This window comes from Apium graveolens, chromosome 3 (assembly GCF_009905375.1).
Source record: "Apium graveolens cultivar Ventura chromosome 3, ASM990537v1, whole genome shotgun sequence".
NCBI lineage: Eukaryota > Viridiplantae > Streptophyta > Magnoliopsida > Apiales > Apiaceae > Apium > Apium graveolens.
This window is the reverse complement of record NC_133649.1, coordinates 182,887,387-182,904,136: the sequence shown is the minus strand read 5'-3', so window position 1 is coordinate 182,904,136 and position 16,750 is coordinate 182,887,387. Positions and strand designations below refer to the sequence as shown.

At 37.1% G+C, this 16,750-nt stretch overlaps 1 long non-coding RNA gene across 1 annotated transcript; it reads left to right on the top strand.

Moving 5' to 3' along the window:
• The first annotated feature begins 8,415 nt into the window (after positions 1-8,415).
• Positions 8,416-15,298, top strand: LOC141710933 (uncharacterized). The gene is made up of 3 exons (XR_012571144.1): positions 8,416-8,761; positions 9,018-9,064; positions 15,094-15,298. It is a non-coding gene; the product is annotated as an uncharacterized LOC141710933 (long non-coding RNA).
• Positions 15,299-16,750: the final 1,452 nt, after the last annotated feature.

Genomic DNA, 16,750 nt, shown 5'->3' with positions numbered 1-16,750 from the left:
CCTCAACCGATCGATTTAATAGCATGACAATGTTAACCATGAGTTTTTGTCAAAGTAGCATTGCATCCAAGGAACGGTATGATTATGCCGTTGGAGTGATGAATCGAGAAATACCAATTCTCGAAAAAATGAGCGTTGATGGAATTAAATCTTACGAAAGCAATTCGCAAGCTCCAAATGCAAGTGCTCATGAAGAAACAATTGTTGACCCTATTATGTCCCAAACTAAAGGGAGGAAGAAGGACGTTCGTTTCAAAAGTCCAATAGAATCGATTGGTAAAAAGGAGAAGCCGCCAAGAAGGTGCACTTATTGTCAAATGGAAGGCCATGATAAAAGGAAGTGTGCTAGTAGACTAGAAGATCTTAAAAATGTTCAAGAATCGCAATATAATTAGTGGTGTACCATTTTGTAACCGAATGTTGTAATCTTTAAATGGATTTTAATTTTAAGTGTTTAACATTGCTTTCTTTTTTGTTATGTTTTATTGTCATATAATTGCCAATTATTGTCATATAATTATGTTTTATTGTGATAGGTAACATGACTAGCGAGTATAGTGGTGAGAACAACTCCGATCATAGTTGTGATTCGGTTTCCCACATTAGCAACACATTCTCGGACTCCCTACCAAGCGACTCGTGGTATGAGGACAATGACGAGGAAGATGTGGTCTCACCAACCTTTAGTGAGATGGAAGATGCATGTGCCGAGTTGATGCCCCTTGTGGACAATGACGAGCCGCCCCATGTGGAGGAAGAGGAAACGAACTTGTACCCACCCGATGAGGAGGCTTATAGGGCCAAAAATTGGATCGAGACATGCAATTGGATGGAGGGTACTGAACCGTGGAGATTGGTGAACTCTCATCCGGATCCGTACTTCCTTCCGATCTTGAATTTGGGCAACAACACGCCCGATGGAAAATGGAAAAAATCCGGATGGAATGGCGGTAAGCTTGTTAAATGTGATCGGATTGCCGATATTGTAAACTTGAGGCCTAGTGAGGGTTGTAATATGGACCAAATACGCATCGAATATGTGAAGGGTTGGGTTTCACACCTAACGGGAGGGACGGAGAGGGAACGCGGGACATGTTTTGCAAGATTTCGTCTCTACGATGGCTCGAATACGATTCCGGTTACCATTTGGAACGACTCCAACCCTTACCCTTGGAAACTTACGGAAGGCCATATCCGTGATGGTTGTGTACTTGTTCTCTACCATATTGCATGCTTCGTGGATACTACGCAAGGAGTTGCTCAACACCGGTTATCCGGTGGTCTTTCTAATATACTAGGTATTTTTGTTTAGGACCAATATATTTCATAAAATTTAGTGGATTGTATTGATCGTCTAATTTTCATTCGAATCTATGCATTTTCATTGAATTTTATATGAATTTATATGAATCTTCTATGAATTAAAGTATGAAATTTGAGATTGAAAGTGTACCTAAAAATTTGAGATTGAAAAGTAAAATTTACAAGTCGAACTATACATTACAAATTGTTATGAAATGTATTGAAAAGTTTTTTTCAATATTTGGACAAGCGTTGACTTTCGTTGACTTTTTTAAGGAATTTTCAATTTATCATAAAAAATGAATTTTTTTTTTTTTTTGAAAATCACTCATTACCATATTTTAAGACTTTTGAGAGTAGTTTGGATTAGTGAAAGTTAGTTTAGGACTAACTTCCAAAAATTAAGCAATTTCAACAGAAGATTAATTTGCACATACTCTGTTTCCCCTGTCTTTTGCTCTGTTTTCAGGGGCAAAAAACAAAACTGATGGACCGCGGAAATTTTCCGCGGTTGGGCTGTAGACGGACCGCGGAAATTTTCCGCGGTTGGGGCCATTAAATTTTTTTTTTTGCAGATTGAAAACAGAGCAGCCAGGAAATTCACAACCAAATCCACAACCAAATTCCACCAAAATCCCAACACCTACAACACCAAAATCCACCAAATTCCACTAAAATTTACCAAATTCCACCAAAATCCACAACAACCCAAAATGCTCAAAAATAACAAAAATCCAACAAAATTAAACAACATCAAACCAAACAAACCAAATAAACCAAATAAAACCCGACAACATAAAATGAAATCCAACTACATAATTCAACAACCTAAAATCAAATGAAATCCAACTACATAATCCGACAACCTAAAATGAAATGCAATCCAACTACATAATCCGACAAACTAAAACACTATGAAATTCAACTACGAAGCCTCGTGACGCCTACGCATACTAATCCCGGGAATCCCCCTTGCCTTCCCTAACTGAAGCTCCCTGGCTATCCGATACCTAAAGGTATCCACCTCCTCCTGCGACCAATTTGGTACCTCAGCTAAGTCATATCCTTGTGTGAAGTAGTCCATGTACTTCATCACATAAACACCACAATCATTAGAGTTTCGTTGCTTTGGCCTGGACGGTAGAGCTAGGACCTCGGCTGAAGTAGGGTCAAGCCCCTCGAGTGGGTGTACCATATGCAATAGCCTCGGCAACAACCATGACTGCAATGAAATTATGATCCGAGAATGAATATAATATACAATTGGTAAGGACTATATAGAAGACAGTAATAGTAGAGGAACATACCACCACTCGTATATCCTCACGATAATCCGGCTCATCATTCATTGAATCTATGATAAGACCTTCAAATCGTCTAGTACCGAACATGAACAAAACCCAATGCACATCTCCGACACAACATGGGATGAATATGTAGTCCGCCTCGAGAACGGAAGGACCAACAGTAGCACTGGAAAACCCGGCAAAGCTACGTAATGCTTTATTCCATGCCCTCTGCAATGTATCTCCACCGACCCTCGATGCTTTTCTGATTTTCTTCACATGTCCTTTCCCAAGAACCATGAAGTAGGGATCCATGAAATAATAGACGGGTTTCCTCTCCCATATACCTCCAGTGTGAATCTCCTCCTCCCGAGTCCTTAGCAATCCCTGCAAGTATATATGAATGCAACAAGTAAAATAAATGCAACAAGTAAAATAAATGCAAAAACTAAAATATATTAGACAACGAACAATACCATATAACTGTATATGATCCTGTCATCAACCTATGTTCCTGGAGCCAGACTCTACATAGCTGATGCATGGACGTGATAGTCCTGAACATTAAGACCACCGGGATTCCTCGGCGCCATCCCAAAGCCCCATCCCCAATCTGAATATATAGCATTCTTCTTTGTCATGCTGAGACTCTTAGTGATACTCCACTTCTCCTCTTTCATCCTGCGGGATGCAAGCTTCACGGGCCTACTAGATGAGGCAATAGCCTGGGGTGGCTGAGACACATGCTGGGATGGCTGTGTCATGTCAACGACATCCTGGGCAGGAATGGCTGGAATGTCAAAGTCGTCAGCCAAAGGTGCAATGAAATCTGATTTTATGTTCTGAAATGTGGGAGGTCTGTAGGCGGGTCCTTTGATCTTCTTCATCAACCGAGAGAATGGTGTGAGGAAGGTAGCAGAAATCCTCCCAAACTCCTCCACAAACTCAAGAGGAACCCTAGCATCCAGCTGCTTCAACATATTAAACCCGACAACCATCTACAAACAAAAATAAGCAAACATTTTTTCATTAATTCCACAAGGATATCATATCATCAAGATGAAATACGTGTGAATGCAAATTTAGTAGTGTGTGGGGGTGTAATGTGAAATATGCATATTTGTAAAATACTTACAACTTCATAGCCCTCGAGGCTATCATACAACTCCCTCGTCTTGTACTGCTGCTGAGGCTGTGGATCGGACTTCCCTATGCGCATACGAGATATATCAGCATACCACGCCATGTAATCAGCCTCCGAAGCTATGTCTACCGAGTCATCAATAAGGCCATCCAAATCTGAACAGAACCTGGCCCATTAGCCAATATCAATAAACCACCGCACCAGCCAATCCTCCCCTGCAAACGTGGCATCCTTAGCCCCCTGTAACCAACCATGTTCACCGGTGCCCGTGGAATCTGGGGACTAGAACCAAACTGTCTCGACACCCTGTCCGGATGCTGCCACTCGACCACGTCATAACATACAAGGGGAACTCGACCGCACCCAGCTAACTGTGCCTGTATCATCTCGCTGTCCATAACATCCTCGAACCTAGCATACGGCCTCCAGACCACCTCATCACCAGCAACACCATCAAACTCACCCCTATAGAACGGTAAGCTGTGGTGAGGGCCTGACATCCTGCGCTTCTTCGAAACCCCAACATGAGTATCACTAGCATAGGCCCATCCCTCAGCAACCGGATAATCCTCCTGACCGGGAGATCGTAAAGACACACCAATACGAGGAAATCTCTCGTAAGACCAAACCTGTAACACCCAGACACAACAAGCAATGCTCTTGCTGCCCTTCCTTGCAGCAATCTCCAAACCCCGGTATATATGAGCTAACAAAGCTGCACCCCAAACATAATAAGGAATCTCCCGCATATTAATCAACGGGTGCATATACCGAACATGAACAAAAGAGCGGTTGATGCTGGGGAAGAGGATACAACCCATAATGAATAGCAGATATGCCTTGATATGTACAACCGTGGCCCTCATATTGTTCTTCTCAGGCTTCTGTGCACCATATCTCTCAAACAACCACCCCAGCTTGATGTTATTCCGATACAAAGGCTCCTTCACCTCCTCCTCGGTCAAAGGCTCAAACCAATTATTAGCAAAATACGCCGCCTTGTTCTCTATCACCCCACAAGTCAGCGCATCCCCCTGAACTGGCACCCCTAAAATAAACCCCACATCCTCCAATGTAACAGTCATCTCGCCCTGCCTCGTGAAAAAAGTGTTGGTCTCAGGTCTCCAACGCTCCACCAAAGCAGATATCAACCGAGTGTCAGTAGCCAAGACAACATCAGGGTCTGCAAAAATCCCAAACCCAAGCATGTGTAGCAATTCCCGCTGTGGTCTCCTTAACTTCCACAAGTGCAATGACTTGTTCCCCGAATAGCTCTGCAACTCATCTCTCCCTGCACCATCCTAAACATCCTCACTGACGTGATACCGATTGTCCCAAATAATATTATGTGTGTTAGGACCCGGCAACATATTCCCGAAATCATCAAAATTATCCATACCTGAAAATATTGCCAACAAAATTCATCAATCACCACAATAAAAATACCACAACGTACACAATAAAAACAATCACCACATATATAAACACCAAGTACATAATACATTAACCACTATATTCGCAATTCGTAATTATACATCCCAAAAATTAATTACATCCCCAAAAATTAAGCACCAAAATTTAACCCCTAAATTAACCCTAATTTCATAATTATAAATTCTTAATATAATTCGAATATAACACCAATTTTATCATAAAATTCTATTTTTACACTAAATAATTCGAAATTAATACTAATTCATTCGAATTTCACACTAATTTTTTCATTAATTCGATTTATACACTAAATTAATTCGAAATTATCACTAGTTATTTTTGATTTTACCACTAATTTATCCTGAAAATTATTCGAAATTAAAATTTAATTAAACGAATTTTAATTAAATGAAATCTAATGAAACGAATTTTTACACTAATTTTATTCGAATTTTCCACAAATTCAATTCGAATTTTTACACTAATTTTATCATTAAATCCTAAAAAACGAATTAAAATATACGAAAATAACACTAATTAATCCTAAAAAATGAATTAAATTAATCATAAAAAATCTAAGTTAATACACAATTATTAAAAAATCGAATTAAAATTATAAATATTATTACGTTAATTCAATTTTACATACACTAAATTAATTCTAAATTAACACTAATTTATCCTAAAAATCGAATTAAATCAATTCCAAATTATGAACCCTAGAAATTCTAAAAATTCGAATTTAATCATATTACGATTCATATGTTAATTCATTACAAAGATTCATACATAAATTAACCCTAAAAATTTGAATTACATAAACAAAATCAGATATAAAACAAGAAAAATACATAAATTTATATCAATAAAACTGTAAATAACAAAAAAGAATCGAATATATACCTTAATGACGAAAAAGGTGAATGATTTAAGCTTTTGGATTGCTGGGTTCTTGCTTCTGCTGCTTGTGTTGGAATTTTCTGCGGCTGCTGTGCGGCTGTGTTTGTGTTTGTATATTGTGAAGAGTATGTGTTTGCTAGGGATTAGGCAAAAAAAAACGACACCAACCGCGGAAATTTTCCGCGGCCCGTGGCTAGGGATATTTTAGTAATTTCTTTGGACCGCGGAAAATTTCAGCGGTCTGCTGTGATCTCAGCCTTCTATTTCCCCATCCAACGGTTACAATTGTGTTTGTTGTGAACCGGTCTACAACAAACGTTTGTTGTAGAACGGCCCCCATTTGTAATATTATATATACAATATTTTATAGTAGTGATTGACTTATTTTGTTTTGGGGCAGATATCCTGCTCACTGTGCACTGAGACAAAAAAAATGCTAAAATTTTGCTGAGCATAAAGGTCAATATTGGCCGCAAATAATTGTGAGATTTAACTACTGTGAGTTTCCATTGCCTGCAGTTAATCTATTAATGCATCATGCAGTAGATAATTATGCTTTTAAATAGAAGCTGCAAGTTGCATGTATAAAATTTATGATGTAGTGGTTTATTTACATTAGCAAATATGTAAGTTATAAAAAATGACAGCTTAGCTCTATAAAATCTGTAGTGTCAAAAATATGCAATGCTCTATGTTTTTAATGAAACCAAAATAATGAATTTAAAAGTAGTTGTGTATGCCTTCATTTTCTGATTCAAAACTTAAACTATCATGCTCATACATCAAAAGTGATAATTTCTGACGTTTAGACATCTAATACTTATTATGCTTTTATCTTCAGATGCTCCAGCGAATGCAAGTATCCATGGAATTTCCCCCACAAAATATCCTACATAAGTTGAAAATGATGCGGGGCTGCTTATTGCTTTTATGCAGGAAGCAAACCAGATGCAGGGATTTCGTTTTTAATATAACTCAGATACAACCAGTAAACATGTTCCTCAGATGCAGGAACCAAACTCAGATGTTGGGAAACCAGCTGCCCCTCTCTAATTTGTGTTTGGATATTGAGCTTAAGATTTCCATGGTTAATCATTGCTCTGGAGATGTAAGTTTACCTGATCGAAGCATGGTGCCTTACCACTATCAGTATTCAAATATGCTTGCCATCTTTTCAAACCGCGGTCTCTTACATCCGAATTACCAGTTGAAGCACCTGAGCCGGTAGCATCTGCTACAAAAAATTGTGAACCGGGACTAGGTGGTATTTTCTTGATATGGATAATCTTTCTGGTCCAGAACCTAATGTTAAAAACTCTGAGAAACTACCAGAAACTTTGTTATCCAGCAGAATGGATGGATTAGAAGAAGCAAATCAGTTCAACGACGCGTTATGATTCTTGGTAATAGCATATTCAGTAAAATTTACCTTTGGATCTGTTAAAATGAAATTACAAACTGTGCTTTAATAGAAGTTTATATTTTTATTTCATAGAATACCTTAACTTTCATCTAACATATATTTGTACTATCAGGTCTTCAAATTGACCAGTTTATGCAATTATGTAAAGTTCAGAATTATATGCGATGCTTTAAAACCGTCATGAAAAAAATATGATTAGTCGTAATAACTTTACATTTATATGTAGTCCTAGGCTCTGAGATATTATTCTGATTTAATGTTACATTTAGTTGGAAGAAATGCAATGAAAAATTGCAAAGAAAATTAAAAGGAGGTAAGAGTGAATATGTGTTGAGTCTTTGGTTTTAATATTTCTAATTGAATTTTTTTGGTTAGTGAATATACCTAGAAGCAGGCTACATATGGTGGTTATGGAAATGTTTATGTCCTGCCACAAGTACAAACATCTGTGCCTCAAGCTGCTGTTGCTTGTGGTGCTTATCCTCTTGCGCACACAGTTTAGCAGGCTCAACCCCAGTAAAAATACACGCAAGCAACTACACCAGCCACTTTAGCTCCAACACAACCTACTATTGAAGGGGCATATGTAGCACATGATTCTTCAGTTTATAGCTAAGATTTTAGTATGTTTTTGGGTCTTTTTGTGGCGCCGTGTAGTTAAAAAGTGAATTCAAGCATGAAATTATTTTAAGGTTGTTAGTTTATTGACATTTTTGTTGTCAGTGTTTATATTCCTCGACATATTTCAGGTTGAGCGACTCATGCTTTCTAAATGAAGGATGATTTTCGTCTCTTTACTAGAGTATGTGGGGAGTTTGTATGTTTTTACTACTGAAACATCAAATATGACTTATGTGTGCAGCAGAATACTCATGGTATACCATCGAATACTGCATTAATAATAGGTTTGACCTTTAGTGTGTCTTTACTACGCAAAAGACTACATTTTTACAATTCAGAACTATATAGTACCACTTTTCTGCTTCAAGTTATCAATCAAATTATCCCCTTCCTTTAGTGTGCTAAACATCGTCTACTACTAATTTTATGTTTTATCCTTTGTAACTCCTACTTGATTCAAATTTTAATTTCTTTATATTTTTGAAAATTGAAGCCCATTCATTTGCATCTTCTTCTTTTTCAATTCCTACAAGGGATGTTTAATTATAGATTAGGGAATTATTTTACAGTCAGATTTTTTGATTTTTTTCAGGGCAACAACTCAAATCTGGAGATGACATTGAAGATTATCTGGACATGCTCCCGGTGAGGGTGAGAATTTTTCGACTGGTCTAAAGGCAGAAGTGCCAATCTTTTCAATAAATATGGTGATATTAGTGTTCATCTCTCTTTGTTAAGTCTCCAAAATATAATTATTTTTCCTCCTTATTATACAAGCATACAGATAGTTTGAGATAGGCAGTTGGTCCCAGATAGCATCTTTTTATTTGTTTAATTCATTGCGTTTGTAAAGTTAAGGTATTAAATATATGTCTTAATAATGTTTCCAAACCAAAATTTTATATAGCAAAGTACAAAGAAGAGAGAGCAAGGGAAACAGCTACTGATAAGAAGGTTAGTTCCTTTTAAGCTCAATATTCCTTAATTTTCAATTATATAAACACTGTGAAAACATGAGTTTCAGTTCTTATGGTATTTTGGTACTTCAGTGCAGTTTCTTTTGAGCTCACAATTTTTTTAAAAAAAATTTGTTGTGAGAACATACACATTTTAAACTTCTAAATTTTCTTTCGAAGAAAAATTATTTATGCTATAAGAAATTGTAGCCATAATTTCACTTTACTTTATTAAATTTTTCTGTAGGTAGTCAAGGCTATTTTCTTTTCTTTTTCTTGATTATAGGTTCTTAAAATGGAGAACTATGAACCATGGATGAAAATATACATTTCTAAAATCATGAAAAAATGAGTTACTCATTACGGCACATCCACATTTTGAATGCAAATATGAACCTAATTTATCTAAATACTGTAAGTCTTGGAGTGAGTTTCTTTCAGACGCAGAAAAATTACTACTTTTGGTGAGAGTTAATGTAGGAGAAACTGGCACTAATTTAATTTAGGCCTAAGCTGATATTATTGGTTTATGCTTTTGACCTTTTTCTGATCTAGACTGGAGTCTTTCAGCTGATGGAAAATATGCATGTTACAAAGTATAATTTTGTTAAATTAAGAAAAAGAAAATAAGAGAATTCAAGTATGTTGGAAACGTGTATGGGATTTTTATAAAAATATAACTACATTTTCAGTATAACAAACACATACTTTCTATATTGATATCACGAAGTAGAGTTACAACTTCAGAGTTACAACTTAATATTTTCTTACAAGCTACAGCTTTTCTTTTAACAGAAACTAGAGCTTCAGCTCTCTTTGCATGCTTTTTTATTTCACTCAGCACTCCACTATTTTCTTTACTTTGGTACAACTTTATTTATAGGCTCTAAATACAAGCTGATATCATCCATTACATATGCATATTGCAGTTAATACTAGCCAACCAAAGAAGACTTTTGATTTCCACAGTCCTCCTCATTTTTAGGCTTAATACAAACCTGTTGCATTTTCATCTTGCCACCTTAGCGTGTATTTAACTATCAGGTTTGAAACACATTGCTGCCTACCTTATTTTCAGGAGAACTTATTACCTATTCAAATACTTAGCCTCATGCATGCATATAGATATTACTTCACACGTCTGTACCCACCATAATTTCAGTTGCACTTATTTCTACAAACCGTGTTTTTATTCAACTTAGCTGTCTTTGACCTAGCTAGCTTCATACATGTAGAATGGTTTGAATTCTAACACTCCCCCTTAAACCCGACTTAGCATTCCGAGCTTCTCTTTCATTTTATGAAACACTTCTGGCTTCAATGGCTTTGTAAATATATCTGCTAAATTTTCTTCAGTCCTGCAGTGCACCAACTCCACGATTTTATCATTTACTTGTTCGCAAAGAAAATGATATTTAATATTGATGTGCTTGCTACGACTGTGTGACACCGGATTTTTCGCAAGTGAAATTGCGGATTTGTTGTCCACAAAAATAGTAACTGGTTCTTCCTTGACAAGATTTAACTCGCCCAAAATATAGCCTAGCCACATAGCCTGACATTTGCATGCTGCTGCTGCGATGTATTCTACCTCACATGTTGAGAGAGCGACTGTCTGTTGCTTCTTTGATGACCATGAAAATATTGCTGAGCCAATATGAAAAGCATATCCCGAAGTGCTTTTCCCATCATCCAAATCACCGCCATAATCACTGTCTGAGTAGCCAACTATTTTTGAATCTTGAGAATGCGTGTAAAATAAGCCGTGATCAAGCGTACCTTTTATGTATCTCAAAATTCTTTTAGCTGCCATGAAGTGATCTTGCTTCGGCTTCTCCATGCACCTACTAACCAATCCAACTGCATACATTATATCTGGATGAGTAAAAGTTAGGTACCTCAGACTTCCAACCAAACTTTTGAACAACGTCGGATTTACCGACTCCCTCGTTGAATCAATTCTGAGCTTTATACTTGCTTCTGCTGGCGTGCTCACTGGCTTGCATTCCTCCATTCTAAACTTCTTTAAAATTTGCTCCGCATATTTTTTCTGACACATAAAAATCCCGTCTTTGTTTTGCTTCACCTCGACTCCAAGAAAGTACGACATTTGACCAATATCTGTCATCTCAAATTCATTAGTCATAACTTTTTTAAAATCATCAAACATACCAGGGTTATTTCTGGTAAAGATCATGTCATCCACGTATAAGCAAACGATCATTATATCTCCCTCTGAATTTGTTTTCGTGTAGAGAGCATGTTCATATGGACTCTTCACAAAACCATTTTTCTGGAAGTATTCATCAACCCTTGTGTTCCACGCTCTCGGGGCTTGCTTTAACCTGTATAGTGCTTTCTTCAGTTTGTAGACTTTATTCTCCTGGCCTTTTTGAACATATCCTGGAGGTTGCTCGATGTAAACTTCTTCTTCGAGATAACCATTTAGAAATGCCGTTACATCCATCTGATAAATCTTCCACTGATTCTGAGCGGCAATTGCTGTAAGAAGTCTGATTGTGTCAACTCGTGCAACTGGAGCAAACACTTCATCATAGTCAATTCCGTATCTTTGCTTGTAGCCTTTAGCCACCAACCTTGCCTTGTATTTCTCCACTTTTCCATCTTGATTCGTCTTGGTCTTGTAGATCCATTTGACACCAATTGCTTTGTGTCCTTCTGGAAGATCTGTGAGCTCCCAAGTATCATTCTTCTTAATTACACCAACTTCCTCATCCATGGCTTTGTTCCATTTGCTTTCTTCAGAAGCTTCCTCAAATGTAACTGGATCACATTCAACCATTAAACAAAATAATGAATAATCAAAGGTTGTTTGTACCGGATTTGTTGCTTCATAAATATTATCCAGACTTTGCATCTTTCGTGGTGCTCCCCCTGAACTGCTGCTTCCTCCGGTGGATGGTGTCGATCCAGGAGTTTGTTGATTTGGACTTGGTGGAGGAGTTTGATCATCATCTCTGTCATCTTCAATGTTTTGGTTATCACCGTCATCGTCATCACCATTGAAAAATAAACCAGCAACTTTTCTTTCATCCTCGCTCCATCTCCAGTAATCTGGTTCATCGAACTCAACATCACGAGAAATGATTAATTTCTTCGTCAGGGGATTGTAGAGTCTGTACGCCTTGCTTCTTTTGTCATATCCGGTAAAAATACACTTTTCGCCTTTGTCATCCAGCTTCTTTCTTTTCTGATCGGGAATATGGGCATAAGCAATACACCCAAAAATTCTGAGATGTCCAACTGATGGTTTGCTTCCGCTCCATGCTTCATTCGGAGTTTTGTTTCTGACACTTTTTGTTGGACAACGATTCAACAAATAAACTGCACATTGAACGGCTTCCGCCCAGAAAGTTCTTGGCAAGTGCTTTGCTTTCACCATACTCCTTGCCATGTCAAGAATTGTGCGGTTCTTCCTTTCCGCAACATCATTTTGTTGAGGAGTATATGTTGTTGTCAACTGATGATTGATGCCATGTGCTCTGCAAAAACTTTTGAACAAGTTTGAAGTATACTCGCCTCCTCTGTCTGATCTGAGTGTCTTCAAATAATATCCACTTTGTTTTTCCGCTAGTGCTTTGAACTCCTTGAATTTATCAAGAGCCTCCGATTTTTCTTTGATGATATACACCCAACTTTTCCTGCTAAAATCATCAATAAATGTTAGGTAATACCTATTACCTCCAATTGATGGGATATCAAATGGACCAGCTATATCTGTATGAACTATCTCCAATGGCCTCCTGGCTCTCCATGATTTTCCAACGGGAAAACTTTGTCTGTGTTGCTTCCACTTGACACACGCTTCACACAAATTTTCTAGTGCGTTGATTTCTAGCAAACCGTCCACCATCTTTGTCTTTGACAATAATTTTAAGCCAGAAAATCCCAGATGACCAAATCTTAAATGCCATAACCACTAGTCATTTTTAATGACTGATTTCAAGAACTTCTGCACTTTTGTTTGCATATCAAGCGTAAACAAACGATTCTTTGACATCTCCACATTTGCAATCAATTCCCGAGCTTGATTTCTGATAATGAGGGAATTGTCCTGCATCTGTATATTATATCCTTTTTCCACAAGCTGGCCAAGACTGATAATATTATTTTTCAATACAGGAATATAATAAACATCATTTATATATTTCTTTTCACCTTTCTTTGACATGATCGTGACGGTACCTTTTCCTTTCACTAGAATTTTTGACGAGTCACCAAAAGTAACTTCTCCGCTGATGGTGTCGTCTATCTCCGTGAATAATTCCTTGTGACCAGTCATGTGATTACTGGCCCCTGAGTCAAGATACCAAACATTCTTCTTGCTTTCCTCGTCTCCTTTGTAAGTGAAGAACATTGCAGTGCCAACATCTTTGTCTTCTTTTGCTGCTGCAAATTGACTTCTTTCTTCCACCTTTGGTGCTCTATACTCATAACTGAAATGGCCATATTTATTACAATTATGGCACTGATATTGAGACTTATCACCTCGTTGTTGATATCCGCCTCGTCCCCGGCCTCTGAAATTTTGACCACGACCAGATGGCTGATACCCTTCAGAATTCTGGCCTCTATTGAAGGACTTCCTTCCTCGTCCTCGTCCACCATGGTAGCCACCTCTAAAGCCACCTCTTCCATGTGCAGAACTGCTACTGCCAGAACTATCACCAATAGACACCTTACTTTGCAACGCCTTTTCCAAATGGCTTGCATCATCATACTGGTTCATCCGCTGCTCATGAGCTTGAAGTGAACCTACGAGCTCATCAATAGAAATTGTGGACAAGTCCTTTGATTCCTCGATAGAAGTAACAATGTAATCAAATTTCCTCGTCAACGAACGGAGTAATTTTTCCATCACCCGAACATCGAGACTTTCACCATTTCTTTTCATCTCGTTTGTCACGGCTTTCAAACGCGTAACAAATTCACCAATATTTTCTGAATTCTTCATCTTTAAATTTTCAAATTCCCCGCGTAACACCTGGAGCCGCACCTTTTTGACTTTTTCGACTCCTTGGAATGATTTTTGTAGAATCTCCCACGCTTCTTTCGCCGTTTTTGCATTTGAAATTTTTTCAAAGGTTGATTCGTCAACTCCTTGAATAATTGTATATAACGCCTTTTTATCTTTTTTCCGGGTCTCTTTCAAAATCATCTTCTCCGCATTTGAAAGGGCCGCTTCAGTGGTAGCATCTACGGGCTCGTCATAACCACTTTCAACAATATCCCAATTATCGTATGAACCGAGTAACACCTTCATTTGGATACTCCAGTTCCCGTAATTTATTTCCGTCAATTTCGGGATTTGTGGTTGCACCATCATCGCCATTTTTTACGAACGGAACCTTAGCTCTGATGCCACTTGTGGGAAATGTGTATGGGATTTTTATAAAAATATAACTAAATTTTCAGTATAACAAACACATACTTTCTATATTGATATCATGAAGTAGAGTTACAACTTCAGAGTTACAACTTAATATTTTCTTACAAGCTACAGCTTTTCTTTTAACAGAAACTAGAGCTTCAGCTCTCTTTGCTTGCTTTTTTATTTCACTCAGTACTCCACTATTTTCTTTACTTTGGTACAACTTTATTTATAGGCTCTAAATACAAGCTGATGTCATCCATTACATATGCATATTGCAGTTAATACTAGCCAACCAAAGAAGACTTTTAATATCCACAGTCCTCCTCATTTTTAGGCTTAATACAAACCTGTTGCATTTTCATCTTGCCACCTTAGCGTGTATTTAACTATCAGGTTTGAAACACATTGTTGCCTACCTTATTTTCAGGAGAACTTATTACCTATTCAAATACTTAGCCTCATGCATGCATATAGATATTACTTCACACGTCTGTACCCACCATAATTGCAACTGCACTTATTTCTACAAACCGTGTTTTTATTCAACTTAACTGTCTTTAACCTAGCTAGCTTCATACATGTAGAACGGGTTTGAATTCTAACGAAGTAGGTCAACTATAATGCATATGCAGGCAATTAAGTCTATCAACAAATATTGGTGATATCCATTATAGTGACAAAGACATTAAGGACATGGACACTTTTCTACCCTGGATTTTTTGGAATAATGATCACATCAATGGCATATATAATATGTGGGGATTACAAAGTTTGTATTTTTTGGAATAATGATCACATCAATGGCATATATAATATGTGGGGATTACAAAGTTTGTATAGATTGTATGGTTGAGTTTATAATTGCCTGCTCTACCTGGTGTTTGTATGCATGCTATTTTTTAATGTTGTCTGACTATGTGGAATGAGTATAAGATAAATTTAATTGAATTTTAAAAAACAAGTTAAGTGAAATCGAGAAACTAACTAATCCATTGATACTCACATACGTTAAACATACACTCTTTATAAATAAACTAAGTATCTCTCACACACGTATTTACGTTTAATTGGTTTTGATAACAAATGCATTAAATTATATCTTATGATCTCCATATAAGACAGGGACATTATGTTCAACACATGATTTAGATTAAACAAGCTGACATGTAGATCATGTATCGATTATCTCCAATCGGAGAAATAACAGGTGACCAAAAGAGCATTATTTAACTATTATTTTTATAGACCGCAAGGTTTACATTAATATTATTCTAACTTGCCATGCAGCAGAGTAAACACCTGGATTTTCATGCAGCTAGATACATATATTTTTTGGTTGTTTGTGTGTTCCTACTGCCCGTTCTATATATGTATACCACTAACTGCAGCTTGATAGATGTATTTGTCTAAATTTATGAAAGGTCAAGTTGTTAATCATACGTGAATATATAGGCGACTAATATGCAGACTTGTGTATGAATTGGCAAAGGCCAGTTGTTATTCCCAAACAATCTAAACAAGAATTACAGAAGGGGGGTTGAATGTAATTATGGCTTCTTTTTAATTTTAAGAACAGTTCTACTATAAATATATAACTGTGTTTGATTTAGCAATGATGCAGAATGAAAGTAGTAAAGAAATCAAATCACAAAGTAATCAAATACAAGTATTTAAAAACTTTCTGGTGGATTGAACTTTTCCACCAGAGATATATATTAAGTTGAGAACTCTGTGTAACAAAATTGTTCATAGCTACTTACAAGTTGAAATACAAGAACAGAGAAATTCTTTACAGATTTTGCCTTATCTGTTTCTCTGGTAATTGCTTACTAACTCTCTTGGATGCTATTCAACTCGCTACCCTTGGTTTATATATCACCAAGTTACATGACATAAAGACAAGATAATAAGCAGCCACATTGTCCAGTTCAGCTAAAACTTGATAAGCTGAAATAAGGTGAGTAAATGCCTTAGCTTCATAAGAAATAGAATCTAAGACATCTTGATATTCTTGCTGAAATAGCTGTTTCTTTTCAGCCTCATTGACATCCATTAACTCACTTATAATGGGCTCTTCCCATTCTTCTGTACCTGCTTTTCTCTCATGATCTCTCTGTTCTTGCATCAAGGGCTCCCCTTGGCTTCCCACCCTCACACCCTCACCTTCACCTACTAAGGTGGGACTCCACTCACTCACTTTTGCCAAGCTAGAAGAAATAGCTTGCATATTTTCACTCTTTTCCTCTCCTTTTTCCTGAGAGCAACTCAACCTCTCACTCAATTCACTCC